The sequence below is a fragment of the Carya illinoinensis genome, chromosome 14 (genome assembly GCF_018687715.1).
Source record: "Carya illinoinensis cultivar Pawnee chromosome 14, C.illinoinensisPawnee_v1, whole genome shotgun sequence".
In the NCBI taxonomy this organism is placed as follows: domain Eukaryota; kingdom Viridiplantae; phylum Streptophyta; class Magnoliopsida; order Fagales; family Juglandaceae; genus Carya; species Carya illinoinensis.
Window position 1 is genome coordinate 6,476,178 of NC_056765.1, and position 14,511 is coordinate 6,490,688.

Sequence of the window (14,511 nt, forward strand, 5' to 3'; positions counted from 1 at the left end):
TGTGTGTAGCTTCAGTTGGCCTCCATACTTAAAGGCATGACTTGAAGTTGCTGTGATGGTTGCTATGAAGATATGTAGACTAATTTGTCTCCAAGTGGGAGATTGTTATGATTGGAGACAACAATGAGTGGAGACAACAATGAGTGGAGACAATAATGAGTGGAGACAACAATTAGTGGGTTAGTGGGTTATGCAACCCACCCACCATTAATTTCTAGTTTATTATCAACCCACTTCCGTAATTGATGCAGCAAATTGCTGCACCAATTACGGATTGCTCTCCTATAAATAGGAGAGCTTAATTGTGCAGAACGTAGTGAGTGTGCGGAAGAAAAAATAGAGGAAGAGAAAGGGTGAGCAGAGAGAGAAACAGAGAGAGTTTTTCTTTGTAAAGATTATTTCATAGTGAAATCACAGCAGCTGTGGATGTAGGCAATTGCCGAACCACGTTAAATTTCGTCTCTCATTTCATTTAGGTTCATCTCTGCCTCCGACCAGTTCCCAACAATTTCTAGCTAGGTATGCTTTGAAAAGAATATATGTGGAGAGCTGGATTGGGTTTTTACTTACTCTTGTTTGTCTTGAATTTGTCTCAGGATATGATGTTATGAGGGCTACGGTTTTGCAGTTACAAAATTTTGAGCACTTGGTATGCATTCAAAAGTAATCTGTAGTCTTCTATTTTTTAATCTGTACCTCCCTCGTCCCTTTGCCAGAAATCTTGATGGCAATGGTTCTGAATTGCCGACTTCTTGCTGCCATTATCGTTGCTCCTCTCTAGCTGCTACTTGGTTGTATTTTGAGTTACGGTACTGAGACCGATATTTACTGCTTAAAAACATTGAAGGAATCACTCAAGGATCCTTATAATTACTTGAAATCTTCATGGAATTTTGAGAACAATACCGAGGGCTTCATCTGTAAATTTACGGGCATTGATTGTTGGCACCCTGATGAGAACATGGTTTTAAATATTTGGCTTTCAGATATGGGGCTAAAGGGCCCGTTTCCTCATAGCATTCAGAATTGCACGAGCTTAACAGGGTTAGATCTTTCTGGCAATGAACTGTTTGGAAGTATTCCGCTAGATATCTACGACATTCTACCGTTTGTGACAGCTCTTGATCTCTCATCTAACAATTTATCGGGGGAGATCCCCGTTAGCCTTTCGAATTGTACTTATTTGAATATACTTAAACTCGACCATAACAGGTTGACTGGTCAGATTCCTCCATAATTTGGCCCGCTTTCTCGGATTAAGCAATTTAGTGTGGCGAACAATCTTTTGACAGGGCCAGTCGCTACCTTTGCCAATTCTTCAATTCTAGCAGATAGTTTTGCAAATAATCTTGGACTATGTGGGAAACCTTTGGATCCTTGCTAGCCAGCTCCAAAGAAGTCTCGCACTATACTTACTAAGGCAGCAGCAGTTGGTGGGGTGACTTTTTCAGCCTTAGGTGTGAGTATTGTTATTATCTGCTTGTTATGTAGAATGTCTGTGAAGAAGAAGGAAGATGACCCTGAAGGAAACAAATGCGCCCATCAAGCATCACCCATACCCACCCCCTAGGCCATTTAACATTTATTTTTTGTCTAAATAGCAGAGGCAGAAGCATCTAAAAATTCCCACAAAGCAGTTATATTAACAATGGCATCAATGACCAAGGCAACCATATTGGAGGTGGTCAAGCAATACAAAAACTAAGGAACAGGAGCAAAACATAGAACTGATTGGATTGACAATTTTCTTCCATCATCTAAATCCTTTCAGTAGAATTCTTTGGGGTGTTTTCTCCTTGTCCATTTAGATAACCACCCAAAAGTAATGGTGACATTGATTTTATGGCTCTGAATACAAGATTTGTGGTCTCAAATGTGGAGTCATTGTCTCGGTTGGGGTGTGCGCGTGAGAGAGAGACAGAAATGTTTCTCCGGGTGTTTTAAGAAAGAATAAATTTACTTGCACCTAGTGTGGGAAACCCCCTGCGTACTCGTCCTTCCACGTGAAAAAATTGAAACGGCGCGTTTTAATTTTAACTCAAACGACAGAACACGAAACCATAAACAGAGCAAGGTCCGTCTTCTTTCTACCCGTGAATAGAGCAAGGGTGGGTCTTCTCCTCATCTTCTTCATCTACTCACAAAGACGAACACAGGTTAGATTATTCTCATCTTCTTCTTCTCATGCTTATAGTAGTATGTGGTCGCATGCCCTAAAGAGCAAATTTGGCGATTTTGGGTCTTCTTCTCATCTTTGGCATCTACCCACGAAGACAAACACAGGTTTCCAAAGTAACAGAATCAAAATCCCCCATTGGTAGTGTTTCTTCAATCCCCCATTGCACCGGATTTCGAAATTTGGAAACCCTAATCCTAATCCTAATATCTGTATGTCATCTCAGATTTTATTCTTCTTCTTCCAGTTTTTATTTTGAAATTCAATTTAGTTCTTTTGTCTGAAGCTCTTACTTTTTGTTTAAAAAAGAATTTTGCAATAGATCTTCTATCATTTCCAGCTATACTTGAAATTCCTTTAAAAGGTTAGAAATAGTTAATTGGCAGAACTTGAATCTATTAGAATGAGTGTCCTAGCCCAGTGTGTGTTCCTCATTGTTGAGCTATGGTGGTTGTACACAACATTTATCATTTATATCCCAGTTTAATCAAGGTTTTTTTTTTGGGGGGGGGGGGGGGGGGGGGGGGGGGGGGGGGGGAGGATTTTCTATTGTTTCAGTCTTTAGTCTTTAGTTTACGCTAATTGTTGAGCCACAAGAATTGTTGAGTTTTGTTGATGTTGATAAGATACCATGGCAGTTGAAAGGCATGCTTAGAATGGAGAAGCTCGGCCTCACTTACCTTAGAGCCTATCTATTTGATTTTATGTCTCTTAGAGTTTTTACTTTCAGTCTTGCTGTTGCTCGTTACTTTACATAATGTTTGGAGTTTGTATTGTTTCGTGCCTCTTCAGGAGGTGTTTTATTTTGAATAAATTTTAGAAGGTGCCGTCCTTCTTTTGAAAAACAAAAAGAAAAAAGGAGAGACTAGGTGTATAAGAGGAGGGGAGTAATAAGATTTAACTTTCCTTGCAGTTCTGGACTTCTTTCATTTGTTTCCTAACCATTTATAGTTTCTTTTGCATTAACAATGTTTAAATCCTGAGTGTCAATCATATACTATGAAGTTGAGAGATGGCATTTGGGCCACATTATTTAAATTGAATTGATGCACTTGTTGATGCTCTTGTTGATGGAATTTATTTTGATGCACTTGTTGATGTTGTGGTTTGGTGTGCCTTTCTCGATGCTCGTAGGACCTATGGTAATATAGAGGTTGGGAGGCAAATTCTCAAGCAGCTTTTGGTGATGGAGCCATATAATTCGGGGCTTTACGTGCTTCTCTCAAACATATACTGTGAAGTTGTGAGATGGGAAGAAGTGAAGAAGATAAGGAAACTAATGGATGACTGTGGGATCAAAAATTGTAGAGCAATTAGCCTCATCGAGATTGATGGTTGTGTTCATGAATTTCTGGTTGACGACAAGAGTCATGAAATTTGGAGCAGTATATACTCGATGCTTGATCAATTAACACAACATTTGAAGTTTTCAGGATATTCATGCAATATCTCAAATGCATATTTGGATGTAGATGAAATATAGCCTCTTGCCTATTTTTGAGTTGTATTAATAAGTTGTGAGAAAGTAACTTGAAACACTAGAATTATTTCTTTATTATTTCCCTTCTATTCTTTGTAAAACATGACAACAGTTTTCCTTCTAATTATAAAATCAGGAAAGAGTACGTGTATGAATAGGAAATTATTAAAGAGTTTCTATTTAACAATGCAGATTTTTACATTTGGTTCATACAGTTTAGCCATTAGCTGATTATTCAAGACAACTTCCATCGTTACAAAGAATTTGAGGTCTTCTTGTCACGATGATATAGATAGACCAGTCATTCTATAAGTCAATACTAAAAACAATTGCTTTAACTTGTTTCTGTGACTGCAAGAAACAACACGGCAAAGAGAGCTACACAAGCAGCTTGTGGGTTCCCTGCTCCTAATTCATTTGAAACTCTAGTACTAAACCAAAAAGGGCAAAGAGTATGTGTACGACACCTAAGCATCAAGTAGGGGGAAAGCCAATCAGGTACCAGCTTAATAAGTTGATGGCCCACAGTCCATTCTAGCACCAACTAGAGACAACTTAACCAACCAGACATTGAGCAGAAAACAAAGCACAAAATGTAAGAAAATGAAATTTAAGAGGATGACAAAAGGCAACGATCTTTGGGAGAATGCAAAGAAGTGTTCATTCATCCAAAAATTGAATTTATAGAGGGAGAGGCACTCAATATATGTAGTGCGTCTATGTAACAAACTAACTAACTAAAAGCAGAGGAATATACAATTGTAAATAATAAACTATACAATTCTGGTATAGCCAAAAAATACAAAAATGCTCATAACAGATTTGCGCATCATCCTTCTCCACATTTTCTCTCAGCTCCTATACAAACACGTGAGCTTGTTGCATGCATTTCATCAGCACCATTGAGCGTATGAGTAGGGGTAGTGTGTTGATGATGATCATGTTCCAATACCCCCCGCTAGATGGAAAATAGAGATGAACTATTTCTATCTTGGAGAGATGAGTAGATAAGACTTGGGAAGAAATGGATTTGGTAAAGATGTTCGCCTAATGCAACTGAGTAGGAACATGAATTGTTTCAACACTACCATCTTGAATCTTGTCACGGAACAAGTGACAATCTACTTCGATGTGCTTTGTGTGCTCGTGAAAAACTAGATTAGCTGCAATATGCAAGGCAGCCTGATTATCACATAGTAATAGAGCATTTTGAGGATGTGGTACATGAATATTCTTGAGAAGTTGACACAACCAAGTAAATTTTGAGCAAGTAGAAGCCATAGATCAGTATTCAGCCTCGACTGATGATCGAGATACCATATTTTGTTTCTTAGACTTCCATGAGATGAGGAAGGAGCCCAACAAGATACAATAACCTATAATGGATCGTCGTGTGTCGGGACATGCAGCCTAATTGAAATCACATTAGCCTTTGAGTTGGAGTTTAGATGAGAATGAGAAAAGAACGCCTTGACCAGGAGTTTCTTTCAAATACTTGAGGATTTTATGAGATGCAGCAAGATGTAGGGAAGAGGGTTGTGCCATGAACTGACTAAGAATTTGCATTGGGTAGCTGATGTCTGGCCGTGTGATTGTGAGGTACAGGAGTCTGCTTATAAGGCATCTGTAAGAACTAGGATATGGTAGTGGTTGTCCTGTGTCTTTGCTGAGTTGGTGGTTTTGTTCCATGGGAACTTTGGTAGGTTTAACTTCTAAAATACCCGAATTTGCCAAAATATCAAGTGGATATTTCCGTTGGCATATGTGGATGCCGTTTGAAGATCTAGCAACTTCAATATCGAGGAAGTACCACAAAGTTCCCAAATCTTTGATTTTGAATTTTTGGTTCAGGAAGACTTTGATTTTTTGGCAATAGACTCGAGTGAAGAGCTGGCAACTACTGTATCATCGACGTAAACTAGTAGTGTAGAAAAATGAGTGCCATCGTGCTAAGTAAAAAGACTATAATCTGATCTTGATTGTGTGAAAGTGAAGGCTAGAAGTGAGGTAGAAAATTTTTCATACCATTGTTGAAAGGCCTGTTTAAGGCCATAAAGGCTACAAAGTAATCGACAGACTTGGCCAGACTTGCCTTTGTGATATCCCGGGGGTAAATGCATGTAGACTTCCTCATGCAATTCTTCATTGAGAAAAGCATTTTTAATGTATAATTGTTGGAGGTGCCATCCTCGAATAGTTGCTAATGCCAAGAGGGTTCGGACATTGACCATTTTTGCCACTGGAGAAAAAGTTTCATGATAATCGATTCCCTCTTGCTATGTGTACCCTTTAGCAACTAATCAGGCTTTCTTTCTTTCAACAGTTCCATCTGACTGATATTTGGTCTTGTAGGCATATTTGCAATTGATGGCTACTTTACCGGGAGGTAGGTCAGTCACGACTCAAGTTTTGTTTTGTTCCAAAGCAGCCAGTTCTTCTTTCATTACCTTGCACCAGCCAGGGTCCTTGACAGCTTGTTGATACGTGTGTGGGTCAAGTTGTGAAGAAGATAGAGAATGATGCAAAATGTGGAGAGAAACGATGGTAAGAAAGTGAATTAGTGAGAGGAAAAGGTATACATGAGTGAGTTCCTGAAGCCTTGGTCGACTTTGGAGTGAATGAATTGAAGAGAGCTTGCTGGCAGTGGAACTCCTGCAGTTACTGTGGTGCTCTTCGAGCTCGAGTTGACCTGTGAAGAGGTGGGTGTTCAACAATGGGAGCAGGGCTGGTGGTGTGTTGAGAAACAGGTGATGGTGAATCATCAGTCATTAGGGAGGTCAACTGGGTGTTTTCTGAGTTTGAGGCCAAGGAATGAGCTACTGATGATGATGTGTTTTCTGAGTTTAAGGGTAGGGAATGAGCTACTGGTGATGATGAGGTTGGTGTAGCTGTGGGCGTAGGAGTGAATGAAGTGTGGGTGGGAGTGAAAAAGGGACTTGGTTGATTGGGAATGATAGGATCAGGCAAAGTGATGAAGGGGGTCGGATTAGGATGTGCAGAGGCATGTATGGTGTGGAAAGGGAAAATTGTTTCGTGGAAAATAACATCTCTAGAAATGAATGTGGTTCTTGTGTCAAGATCAAGAAGTTTGTATCCCTTTGTGCCCAAGGGATATACAAGGAAGACGCACTTTCGAGCACGAGAATCGAATTTCTTTCGGCCTTGGGAGAGAGTAGATGCAAAAGCAAGACAATCAAATACTCTCATGTGATTATAGGATGGGCGTGAGTTAAATAATATTTCAAATGGGGTTTTATTTGATAAGGTGGGAGTGGGTATACGATTGATGATATAGGCTGTTATAAGTATGCAATCATGCCAATGTTGTGGTGGAGTTTTGGGCTAAAATTGGAGGGCTCGAGCTATGTTTAGGAGATGTTGATGTTTTCGCTCAGCAACCTTATTTTGTTGTGGGGTTTCAACACATGTTTTGTGATGTATAAATCCCTTTTGATTGAAGAACTCTTTCATTTGAAATTCCAAACCATTGTCACTTCTAAGGATCTTGACTTTTGCATTAAATTGAGTTTGGACAAGATTATAGAACGCTTCTATGCACGCTCTGGTTTCAGATTTTGTTTTGAGTAGATATATCCAAATGCTTCGAGAATAGTCATCAACTATAGTCAACAAGTATTTGGATCCATCATGAGCTTCAATGGAATTGGGTCCCCAAATGTCACAGTGGATGAGTTCGAAAGTTTGGTGAGCTTTTGTGACTGTTGTTTGGAAAGGGAAGTTTGTGTTGCTTGGCCATAAGACAAATACAACATGGACTGTTATTAATTGAAGACAATTGAGATCAAACAACAGGATCACAAATTGATCAAAAATTAAAATTAACTTTGATAAAGGTGTGTGACTAAGTCAATAATGCCATAGGTTGGATACAATGGTATTGTTGTTGGTAACAGTTGAAACTGAAATATTTTTGTGTAAAGAAAATGAAAAATGATCAACTAAGGCCATTGGAGACACCTCAGTTGCTTGTAGGTGGTACAGGCCATTCTTCAATTCACCCACTCCAATCATTGTCCGAGACAAAAGGTCCTGAAGAAAGCAAGAATGTGAGAAGAAAATAAGGCAACATAAGTGTATTGGTAAGATGTTTGGCAGAGATTAGATTGAAATAGAAAGATGGCACGCACAAGACATTTTTAAGAAACAAAGTGTCACTGATTTTTACTGTGTCTATGTGTGTGACAAGTGCATCACTCCTATTAGGGAGCTTGACCATGTAAGAGACTTGAGCAGTAATTGTAAGGAAGAAAGATCCAAGGCACATTAGTAGGATGTGCTTGTGTTTGTGCTAAAGCAGTGAGGCTAAAAGATATACCAGACATATTCGTTGCTTTTGAATCATTTGGAGAGGAGATGAAAGCCGTTTTGGACGTGGTTGACAAAGTGCTTAGTAGTGGAAGAGTCATTTTGCTGCAATAGGGACAATAGCTGATGGTATTGATTCTTTGTAAAGGACATTTTCTACTCTGAATCCTCCTTTTCTTCTTCACAAGACAGGTTAGCAGAGAAAACAGGTTGTTTGTTCTTATTGTACAGTTTGTGTCCTGGGGGGTAGCCGTGAATCTTGAAACATTTTTCTATAGTGTGTCCAATAATGTGACAGTGGCCACAGATGAAAGGTTCAGTATTTCTAGCTTTAAAATAATTTTCTAATGTGTCCCTATATCTTGCAATGGGTATAAAAAGACCTTTCACGTTTGGATGTAGTTGATGGCTTGGTGTTTGCTTTAAAAACTATGTGACCCTTCTTTACGGCTAAAGCCATGAAGTCAACAGAGGGTACACCGAAGAGCATACGGTGTTGTGCCTCTTATTGCTGAATCATAGAGAAAACTTTGTTTATGGGTGTTAAAGGGTCTAGCATCATGACTTGGTCTCTGGTGTTAGAGTATGAATCATTCAAACCCATTAAGAATTGAATCACGCAGTCCCGTTGGTATCTATCAAATAACACCTTAAGTTTCCCACAATCACAGCTAGGAATGGGGTCATAAATACCCAGTTCATTCCACAGAGATTTCAATTTTCTAAAGTAAATACTTACAGAGTCTTGTTCTTGTTGTAGGCCAGCTAAGGCTTTCTTTAACTGAAAAATGCGTGGGCCGTTTTACTGCGTAAATCGGTCCTTCAGCTCTTCCCAGATGACAGAGGCTTCATCAACCAAAGCAATGCTGGACTTGAGTGTTTGGCTAACGGAATTTTGCAGCCATGAAACTACAAGGTCGTTGTACTGTTCCCAAGCATCAAAAAGTGGATCACTCGGATCCTTGGTTTTGGGTATTGTACCATTGATGAAGCCAAGTTTATTTTTTGCTCGTAATGCTGGCCACATGGCTCTGGACCAGACTGTGTAGTTGTCTATGGTAAGTAAGTCTGGTACCAGAGGAATGGAGGGATTATCTCCATGGTCTAAGTAGTATGTGTTGATGACATTGCTGAAATCAAGAACGATGGATGTGGGGGAAGACTTATCGGAATTCGTTTTGGCATCTGTATTCGTCACCTCCATTGAGAAATCTTAGATGAAAACCTTTGCTTTTGATACCATGTAAGAAAATGAAATTCAAGAAGATGACAAAAGGTAACGATCCTTGAGAGAATGCAAAGAAGAATTCATTTATCAAAAAATTGAATTTACAGAGGGAGAGGCACTCAATATATGTAGTGCGTCTGTATAACAAACAAACTAACCAAAAGCAAAGAAATATACAATTGTAAATAATAAACTATACAATTCGGGTACAGTCAAAAAATACAAAAATGTCCATAACAGATTCGCGCATCATCCTTCTCCACATTCTCTCTCAGCACCATTAGACGTATGAGCAGGGGCAGTGTGCTGATGATGATTATGTTCCAATACAGAAACAAAATGAATGTCATATACATGCAAAGAAGAACCAAAACACAAACCCCTCCTAAGCCATCCGATCTGACCCAAGCAGGGTGATACGAGAGTGTAATTTAGCCCAAATTCTCTTATCAATCCAATGCTTAAACTTAGTGAGAAATGTAGTAGAAAAACTTAACCATAAAAATAAAAAATTAAAAAAAAAAAAAAAAAAAAAAAACAACCAAGATTTGAGAACAACAAGCCCTACAAGTTCATGTGCAAGAAACCCTAAGTAGCAAAACAAAGCAAGCTCTAATAATTTAAGTAAAATCCAAACACCGATTAGAAGAAATAGAGTACGAAAATGAAGAAGAAATAACAATAGGAAAGAATACTTGCCTCATATCATGAGATTGAGCAGCCAGAGGAGCTCGTGTGCGTCAAATATATATATATATATAGAGAGAGAGAGAGAGAGAGAGAGAGAGAGAGGAGTAGCCAAAAGAAAGAGAAAACCTGGTGGATAGCTCGTCTGGTCTCAAGCCACTACCGGCCCTCCAATCCCATCCTGCCATGTCAGCATATTGGTTGGGTGTTATACACTTGCCTACACCAGATTTTATCCCTTACACAAACTCACCCGTGCATCATGTTTTTACTTTGCCTACCCAAACTTCCCCCTCCCCCCCCCCCTCGCGAATGCGACAGAGCTCACACAGACTCACCCCACTTATCTCTTACACTACTACGACGGAGCTCACACAGACCAATGACGGAGCACATCCTGGATAGTGCGCGCGCAATCCCCAGAACAAAGTGAATTTCACACGGTTCCAAGGCAAGTAAATTTCACACGGTGGGATGTTTTTCACTTAAAGAGAAAACCCGGTGACCAAAATGCTTAGTCTTGTATTGGAGTTAAATTGAATTTCTTGCTATGAGTGTAATCTGGGTGTGATTGTAATTTGGGTTATGGAAATTTTTAGGCATATAATAACTAATGTGAGAAATGCATAGCATAGTATAGCAACTGTTTGTAGAAATGTCTCAATGGGTTTTGAGTTGCTCTTTGTCTTCCCCACTCCATTAATCTCAACAAATCAACAAGAGAAGACCAAAAGAAAAGGACGTATCACCTTTAGCTTTTGCATTGATAAGTGAGTTTGGAGGCACAACTAACCCATTTTTTCAATCTTTGATAAAGTTTGAAAGAGAAATTCACTAAGCAAAAGAGATAAATAAAGAGATAAAATCAAACCATTAGTGGCAGCAATGGCAGGATCTCAAAAAAATTTCGGAGGAAAAATCAAATTGGAGGGAAAGGATGGATTTTTGGTGCAGTGAGCTTTTGCTAGATTCAAAGGGGAAGGAAGAGTGCAGTAATGAGTTATGCTATTAGAGGGATTTATTAGCTGCTTTCCATTCCACTTTATCTAGACCTCTTTACCTTACGTGGAGCAAGCCCATTGGTGGGTTGCTTTTCGCCCATTTGCAACTGGGCTGTTGCAAAGTGCCTCTCTAAAAGAAAAGGGTATGAGATTGATTTGATTGGGCCATTTATAATTCTATCTAGTAGCAATGGCATCGTTTTCTCCGCTTGTCTTGTGACAAGTTTATTCCTTTGAAGAGGATCACTGACTCATTAACAGTAACTCCAAATTATTAATCATTTGTTTAACCGTTATCATTTTTTATTATTTCCTTAGGTAACAAAAAATTAGTGAAAACATTTTTTTGTTTTTATTTTTCTACAAGTAATTAGAGAAAAATGTTTTTTACTTGAATTTTGTCGTATCCATATTCAACGATGTGAAATAATTTTAATAATCTTCATTTAAAGTAATTAACATCTAAAATCACTTAAAATATGTTATTTCAACAAGCATGACCAAAAATGACAAAACTTTAGATAAATAGTAATATTGCTTCTAATTTAAGGTTGCATAACTATAGCATTATGTATATTATCATAGGGAAACAAATGCTCTTTAAGTTAAAGTATTACAAGGGGGGAAAAGCTTCAAACAGGCTGGGTGTCTTTCCCTTACCCTTTTACACTATTCAGTAAAATTTCAACACGTAATAATCTTATGAGGATTACCATGAGGGTGACTCCAGCCTCCCTTTTCCCATTCTTAAACCCCTTGCTTCCTCTCTTTCTTCTCCCCTAAAAATCTCCCTCTTCTCTCAGCTCTATTCAAACCTATAGTCTCCACCATCGCTTCCTCTCTTTCTTCTCCCTTAAAAATCTCACTTCTCTATCTTCTCTTGTCGAAAACCTATAGTCTCCATAAAAAACCTCTCTCTTCGTCAAAAACCCATCCCATCTCTGTCGAAAACCTTCGTCGAACCAATCTCATCTCATCTTTGAAAACCACTACAGATGGATCAGTTTATCGAACCCATCCCCCTCTTTTGCCATTTCACTAACCAAGCAAAAAACTTTGTCCTTATATTCAAGCTAGCAAATCGCGATAGTAGTTTTTTTTTTTCCCCCCGAGAACTACATATATTCATGTACACTATTTATCAAAATAGATTGCAAATTGTAAAGTGAATATGTTCAATCTACACATTTCATAACATTTACTCAAAGAATTTGGCACGTTCAATAGTATGAATCTTGGGGTCCTTCTAACCACTAATTCCATAATGGGTTCATAGGTCTGTTTGCTAGTTGGTGTAAGGGGTCAATAATCATTTTTATGTTGCACAACAATTCCGCACACAAGGTTGAGACATTTTTTATTCTTTGAAGCTCTTCTAATCTTCCTCCAAGAATATGGATTCCTGGTGGTGGTGGTGGTGAGAAACCAGTAACTGCTGTGCCATTTGCGATTAATGCAACTTACAGATGGATATTTTGAAAGAGATGGTGAGACGTTCGAAGGGGAGAGAGAGAGAGATTCTTAGTGAGATCAACTGTGGAGAGAGAGGCGAACAGATTGGAAAGGGGGATGACGAGCGACGAGGTAGGGATGAGGGGGGAGATCGGATTTTTTTCTTTTTTGAAGGGCATAGTGAATCAAGATTATTTGGGCGGAGGGGGGAGAAGGGTACAGTGAATCGGATACATTACATGCACTTTTATTATTCATCTTTGTGAAGCTTCTACATGTCATGTTGTTATTAGTGGATATAAAACTTCATCTTACGCCTATCTGGCTAGTAGCCCCTCCCTTACAAGAGATATAGACACGTGAATGGGTTATACATAAATTATCATTACCTTATAAATTTTTTGAATAACATTAAATATATAATAAATATTGCAAATCCCATTTCATGTATCTATCTCTCTTTCATTTAAATTAACATCCTTAAATTCATACAAAAATTAAAGAGAACCTTAAAACTTTGTTATAGTCATATATAGTTGTACCAAACTGACATGTTGCATGAATAAGAAAGTCACCACTACTTGGGTTATGGTGACACGAATTATATATATTGAGGTTGGTATTTCCCTCTTATGATTTTATTTTATCTCATTTTATTTTATTTTTAAACAAAATTTAAATATAAAATTTTCAAACTAATCATTACAGTACTTTCAAACTTTTAAATAAAAAATAAAAAATAATTTTAACTTTTCAAATCTTCAATTAAAAATAATATTATAAAACTATATTCTTATAATATTTGAATTTCATAATATTTTTTATTCAATTTTTTCTATTTAATTTTTTAAAATTTAAAAAATATCCAGCTCAAATTATCTTACAACTGTTAACAAACTATTTACAAAATTTTTCTTTTATCTCACTTCTCAAACGAGCCTAAAGCATTTCTCTTCTCACGACCATTGACCATTGTGTTAGGAATGAGTCAAACGTGACTCTTACGATACTTTTTAGAGTGCATAATTTTTGTTATAATTATTAATATAATTATCAATTATGTTTTAAATTGATGTTATTTTTATAATCCAATCTTATTTTATAAAAATATTCATCATTTAAAATTAGAGCGTGTAAATGATTTTATGTGCATATATATATATATATATTTTAAATATATAGGAAATTTGTTTGTTAGTTTTTAGCTTTTAACTTCTAAATATATATATATATATTTTTTTCTAATATTATATTTTAGCATATGCATGTCTTAAATGTATTGGTGTTGACGTGAAATAGATGTCAATAGAGACCGATGATGTAGAGGTCCCGAGATTTTTTTCATTTATTTATTATTATATTTTTGAATTTTCTTCTTTAAAATTATAACATCGCTAAAAAATATTTTCTTAATTATTAAATAAAAAAATAAAAAAATATTATCGGAGACACACAATCGGGACGACACGTCTCTATCATGAGAAGGGGCCAAGTTGCTAACTGATTAATTTCATTGAAATTCAGTTTTAATAATTAATTCAAAATCCCTTGAATTGTTTTAATGTTCTCAATCGGTCATCTCGGATACTATGGACAGTAGTGTGTGTTGTTTCTTTTCCAGTGGACGTCATTCTTTGGTGTATTATTTTTATAAAAATGAATACAATAATCATTTTAGAAAATGATAAAATACTATCAAATATTTACATAAATATTAATAGGAACAACTACAACTTTTCAATTTTATCGAACTATTATTCTTAATTTGGCTAATTAATAACCCAAAAAATTAAATATATAATTTGGATTAAATAATCTTTATATCACAATATTTATATTAAAAAACTCATTATATATTCTACTTTTAAAAAAATAAACATAAATGAATAATGATTGATACGAGCATCATTGTATAAGTTAATAAATTACTTTCCTTTTTTTCCACGGGAATCACTTTTTCAAAGACTCGTGGAAGACCTTCACTCTTTAAAACCTACATTTAACTTTATTTAAAATAAAAAGTAATGTTATCTATAATTTTAAATGTGTAAATTTTGTATACTTTCTTAATAATAAAGTAGGATTTATTATTAAAAAAATTATTTTTATATAAATTTATTTGTCGATCTTTTTATAAGGAATTATTCGAGATTTACACACG

At 36.7% G+C, this 14,511-nt stretch overlaps 1 pseudogene; it reads left to right on the forward strand.

Moving 5' to 3' along the window:
• Positions 1 to 730: 730 nt before the first annotated feature.
• On the forward strand, positions 731 to 1,694 carry LOC122293503 (annotated as a pseudogene).
• The last annotated feature ends 12,817 nt before the right edge of the window (positions 1,695 to 14,511 follow it).